Source organism: Papaver somniferum, unplaced genomic scaffold, assembly GCF_003573695.1.
Source record: "Papaver somniferum cultivar HN1 unplaced genomic scaffold, ASM357369v1 unplaced-scaffold_125, whole genome shotgun sequence".
In the NCBI taxonomy this organism is placed as follows: Eukaryota; Viridiplantae; Streptophyta; class Magnoliopsida; order Ranunculales; family Papaveraceae; genus Papaver; species Papaver somniferum.
Window position 1 is genome coordinate 5,771,182 of NW_020621603.1, and position 6,277 is coordinate 5,777,458.

Genomic DNA, 6,277 nt, shown 5'->3' on the forward strand with positions numbered 1-6,277 from the left:
AGATTTACCTTCCTCGGTTTCATTCGTTTCCTTTGGTGTTGAAGGAGTTACCTGTGTAATGGCAGATGGGTTCCTAACTTGCTCGTTCTCCTCATGATCACTAACATGGTTATCAACGATCCGTCCACTTCTTAGAGTAGAGTAGGCTTGGACATGATGAGTCGGCTTAGCACCAGATGTGCTTACCTCAAAAGGACCCTTGGAGTTGGGAGGGATTTGACGTGAGATCTGATCCTTCTTCCGCTCATTCAGTTGGTAGCAAGCTGGTCTAGTTGATGCTCTAAGTTCGCCATAGATCTTTGAGTAGCCTGCACAAACAAGCTCATGCTTTCTTCCAAACTAGGAATACTTTGGTTAGAAAAGTCGCTAGGAATAGAAGATGGATGTGTAATAAAATCAACAGGCTTAAGTTTAGCCTTTTTTTCTAACGACTCAAGTCTTCGTGTCAAACCAGCGAACTTGGCCTCGAAATCATTGTCAACTCTGTGAACCCCATTGCTACTAGTTATTGATCTTATGGTTTATGTAGCCTCCCACTCTTGGTTTTTTTCATCTACTTCATGCAAAAATTTATAACCTTCTTCAGCATTTTTATCGAGAAAATTACCACCACAAAGTGATTCTACCATAGTCAATGTTTTGTAATCTAATCCCTCATAAAGGATCAACGTGAGCCTAGGAGTATCAAACCCATGGTGTGGACATTGTAACAAGAGATCATGGAACCTCTCTAAATAATCATAAAGAGATTCTCCTTCTTGTTGCGAAAAACTATATAGTTTTTGACGAATGGCAGTAGTTTTATGCCTAGGAAAGAATTTATGCAAGAATATATTAGTCATGTCATTCCAGGTACTAATTGATGAAGAATTTAGCCAAGATTTAGCCTTATCGTTTAAGGAAAAAGGGAACAACCTAAGTTTAAGATACTCATCAGCTAAGTCCTTGAATTTCATTGTTCCACAGAATTCTCCAAAATCTCTAATGTGGTAGTAAGGATTTTCATTCTCCTCGCCATAAAATTTAGGAAGTGCTTGAATGGTGCTTGCTCTAATCTCATAGGTTGCTGTGGTGGTAGGCAAAACAATACAAGAAAGTTGAGAGACTCTAATTGGATACATATAGTCTCTCAAACTTTTAATCAGAGGGTTCGTACCCTCACCATTCGTTCCCGTCATGTATAAAGAGTTAACTCTAACAAGACGATTTAAACAATTCTCTACCCAACCACTAGGTAGATCTTGCGAAAGCTAACAAAATGCAGAATTCAGTTCAAACTCACCTTGCAAAAGCTCAGCGAAATACTTACTTTTCTGCCTATTTTCGAGAGATTCCAGTTGCGCTCTTCAAGCTAAGGTACCTAAAGATAATCAAACAAGCTACGTAAAAAAAAAAAAACTAAATGAAAAATAAAAACAAATTATGTACAAAAATAATATAAAAATAAGCTATGTACAAAAAGATATCAATTAGAGAGTATTATGCAACCACTCCCCGGCAGCGGCGCCAAAAACTTGATGGATCGGTAGACCGACTTTGTTTTACCGCAAGTGCACGGTGTCAAAATAGCACACAATAGCAAGAACGGTTCGTTCCCTCAAGGAGTATGAAAACTACTAATTAATATCAAGACCGAACTAACCAGAATTCAATATTTCAGAGATGTTGTATTAAGAAAATAAGATGTCAAGTAAAATAAAGCAAATTTATAATGATATGTAATCAAGGATGTAGAAATATTAGGGTTACGGAATCCATTGTAGGCTAAAGTTTCACTTATGTCTCTCACAAAGGTCTCATTTAACTCATGAACAATAACAAACTTAGCTATCGAAACACGGAAGATATTTCAATTAAGAACAGTAGATAAGGATTATCAAGAGGATACGTTTGTTCTCAACCTAGAAGGTATAAATCCTGAGCACTAATCATACAAGGCATAAGTAGTCAAAGGATTATCAGAAATCATTTATCACCAAGGTTCTATATGGATGTTGTTCAAGAATTCAACTATGAAATATACATGGCATAAAACATGAAAAACTCATTAGACAAACAACCCAATTTTGAGAAACACAAACATTACGTTAAGCTTTTATTTTTGAAACCATTGTTTGAGAACACAAGTAAATTCAACCTACAAGTTCATCTTTCACCCTAATGAGGAGTTTAGCTAGACATGGTTTTCTTAAAAGCCATCAAAAATAATATAGATAATAACAAGTAAAGCATATGAATTGCAGAAAGCAAAATAGAAAAACCTAGTTTCTTCCCTGATTACCGTCCCCATTTTCTTCTCCTCATTCCTTCCTTAAATAGCACTCTAGTTCTTCTCTTGTATTGGTGACAGCGACCACCAAAGCCCCGTCCAATCACAGCCTCCACTTTCTTAATTCAGTCCCTTTCAAAGTAAGGCCATAGCATCCAACTCCGGCCACAGTCTGCACCTCCTTGTTCACAGCCATGACCATGACAACATCACCTTCCTTTCTTGTTCACCGCCAAGACCTTTATCTTGCCTTCTCAATCAAACTCCAACCGCACAAACTGAACCCCATCTGTAATAATTGTACCAGTACAAATATTAGTAGCACCATCTCAGCAACCACGCCGTTGACGCTGCATTTATTCAGACCGAGAACTTTCGATTAACTCCAACTTGAGACTGCATACAGACCCTCAAATTCGTTGATGTTGTTGACCCCTTTCTGCAGTGAATTTTAGTCTTCAAACTTCATCTTCATTTACATTTCACAATATCCAAAAAATCACCATTAGCCAATACCAAATTAGGTCAAAATCCATCTCCATTCTTTGATTGAAGCTTACACGTTTACCTCCTTGTACGAATTGAAACAAAACTGCAAGTAATCAACCACCGAGAAACCCCCAGCTTCCATTCCATTAACATCAAACCTATTCAGCCAACTTCATCGCCTGCTGGAACGTTGCTGCTGTTAATCTCTTCTTGTTCGGACCAAAATTCACAGTAAGGACCCTTCAATACTTTAAACCACAGATCCACTAAACAAGTACTCATCATCATTTAACTTCGAACCCCCAAAACTCAGACCTAATTCGCTATAAAGACCACTCGAAAATCGAGAACCCCATACATCAACAACAAATTGATTGAGAAGAGATGCCTTGAGCATCACCAGTTTACAATCGAACTCATTCTGCAGGCGCTAAGTCAAGTCAATTGAATCACCGCTCATGCCTTTGCACTCTGAAAATCCCCAAATTTCTGTAGCTACAATTCCTGTATTCTTGCCTCAAATCCCCTTCTTTGAAATTGATTAGCTCCACCAAAATTAGGTCAACAACCCATTTCCATTTCCATTACAGAACCTCACAGATCTGTCTTGCTGCTGCTTTGCTTCTCGGGTGAGAAATGAATGTTTCATTTTTTGACAAAGACGAGAAGATGATGATAAGAAAATGTGGTGCATAAGCAGCCACACCTTGTGTTCTTCTTAGACCCACTCATGCGGCTCACATGCTTGGTATAGTGACATTTCTTCCTTCCATTGAACTGCAGCCGTGGCAGTCAAATGATGCAGCTAAGCAAGTGGTTCGAGCCATGAGCAGCATGGGCATACAAGGAAGATCACTATAGGCCTTATCTCTTTTGGTGCCTTGGGCTTTGTTTTTGGAAACGCCATTCAGATCCTTGTTTAGCCAATTGTTCTCTGGGTGAACAGATTTCAATTGTAATTCCTATAATTGACTTAAAACAATATTATTAGATAAATATCGAGACCTAGCTAGTATAAATGTGAGTATAAAAGTGTCGCACTTGCGTGCTTATCAGTAACACTATTGCCTGAATTTCAGGGTCCGTAGAGTCTTTAAAATACTCAAGGGCTTCTTCTAAAGATTGATCACACATCTGGTCTAAGAGAATGGTTTCCTCAAATTCATCTAAAGAATCTCCCAATAGAGTATCATGCCAATTATCCTGAACTAAAGTGCTAATCATATTCACTTATTCTAATTCATCATTCTCAGAAGGTTGTCTAGTAATATTAAAGACATTTAGTCAAGTGGTCATATTACCAAAGGATATGTCCATAAGTCCGGTTCTACATTTGATGACAGCGTTAGCTGTGGCTAAAAATGGGCGACCTAAAATCACCGGGATTTGAGCACTTGGGTCCTGAACTGGCTGGGAGTCTAAAACAACAAAATCCACTAGATAAATAAACTTATCAACCTCAATCAGAACATCCTCTATGACACCACGAGGGACATTGACAGACCTATCAGCTAATTGTAGTGTCATTTTGGTCGGTTTCAACTTACCAAGACCTAGCTGGGTGTATACATGAAACGGGAGTAAGTTAACACTAGATCTTAAGTCAAGTAATGCCTTATCGACAGTGTGGTTACCAACTGCACAATATATGGTAGGGCATCCAGGGTCCTTATACTTAGGGGGTGTTTGGCTTAGAAGAATTTAACTTACTTGACCAACTAAAAAGGCTTTCTTATGAACATTAAGCTTACGCTTTCTTGTACAAAGATCTTTAAGGAACTTGGCATAAGCAGGCATCTGCCTAATTGCTTCTAATAAAGGAATGTTGATGTTCACCTGCTTAAATATTTCCATTATCTCGTTGAAAGTTGACTCCTTCTTTGTTGGGGTTAATAACTGAGGATATGGGGATCTAGGCACAAAGATAGTCCTATCAGGAATTTCTTGGGACTCCTTAGAAATTGTTTCAGTTTCCTCAGTTATGGGTTCCTTTTGGGAAGTAGAGGGTGGAACTACAGTATGTTCACTAGGTATGGCTACCTTATTGTCTACTGTTTTACCGCTCCTGAGGGTTTTTATCGAGTTCACATGGTTTGATGATTCCTCACCAACTAAAGATATTGGATGGACCCCCTAGGATTGACTTGAGTTTGACTAGGAAACTTACCTTCTTCTCTCTCACTTAAATACTTAGCTATTTGGCCGACTTGAAGTTCTAATTTAGCAAGAGTCCGGGAATTATCCTTATGGTTCTGCATGGTTTCTTGTTGAAAGCTAAGGTGGTTAGATGATAACATATCATGGTTCTTTACTAACATAGTAAGAGCTTCTTCTAAGGTAGAGATCTTTTTCAGAAGTGTTCTGAAACTGGTTTTGACCTGAAGGGTTCAGAGTATAACCAAAACCTGGGGGAGGCTGAGTATTACTAGGCTGACCTTGATTCTGGCCCTTGGACCAAGAAAAATTAGGATGGTTTCTCCAACCAGGGTTGTAGGTCTCTGAGTATGGGTCAAACTTCTGACGGTTCTCGAACCTAGCATTGTTATAGACAGCATGGGCTTGCTCTTCACTAACATGACCTTCCCAAAACGATTATTGGGTTCTACCCACAACTAGAGACTTGAGAGGCTCTAATCCTATCATCAGTTTCAACAAGAGACCTATGTTTAGGCTGATTCAATTCCAAAGCTTCTAACCTTCTAGACAAAGCAGCAAACTTAGCATCTGACCCGAAGCTTGTATCTACCACATTGGTGCTACTTCTATTGACCAGAGTCTTTTAGGGGGTTCAACACAAGACTCCCACTGTTGGATTTTTCAGCAATAGCTCCTAAGAAGGTAAAAGCATCAGCATTTTTATTAGTGAACTCACCAGCGCACATAGACTCGACCATGGCTTTGGGAATAGTCTAAACCATTATAAATAATCTCTACAAGTTTCATCTTATCAAATCCATGGTGAGGACACTGGGATAGGAGATCATTGAATCTCTCTAAAAACCTATAAGAGACTCTCCCTCTTGTTGCACACTAGCACTAATTTTCTCTGCCTAACAGCTGCAGTTTTATGCTTAGGGTAGAATTTCATATAGAAAGCAGCAATAAGTTCCTGCCATGTTTCAATGGATTCAGATGGTAGGTTGTTCAGCCAGGTCTTGGCTTTATCTCTCAAGGAAAAGGGGAACATCTTAAGTTTCAAAACTTCATCAGTAAGGTCTTTTATTCTAACTGTCCCACAAATTTCCTCAAAGTCCCTAATATGAAAATAAGGGTTCTCATCATCTTTTCCTAAGAATATAGGGATCATCTGAAGAATACTAGGTTTTATCTCGAAATTAGCTGTATTGGCTGGCAATTTAATGCACGAAGCTCGGTTGGTCCTAGTTGGGAACATAATCTTTCAAAGTTGTCATCGCTAGCACAGCTGAAGTACTAGGGGTACTTTCTTCACAGAGAGATAGATTCTCAAACTCAAGTTTCCAAAAAACGGGGCTCTCAAAAGAAGAGTCTTCGAGCTCC

General features: G+C 38.9%; 1 non-coding gene across 1 annotated transcript; it reads left to right on the forward strand.

Annotated features, from left to right (window-relative positions):
• Nucleotides 1-687: 687 nt before the first annotated feature.
• Nucleotides 688-791, forward strand: LOC113331637. The gene has a single exon (XR_003351087.1). It is a non-coding gene; the product is annotated as a small nucleolar RNA R71 (small nucleolar RNA).
• The last annotated feature ends 5,486 nt before the right edge of the window (nucleotides 792-6,277 follow it).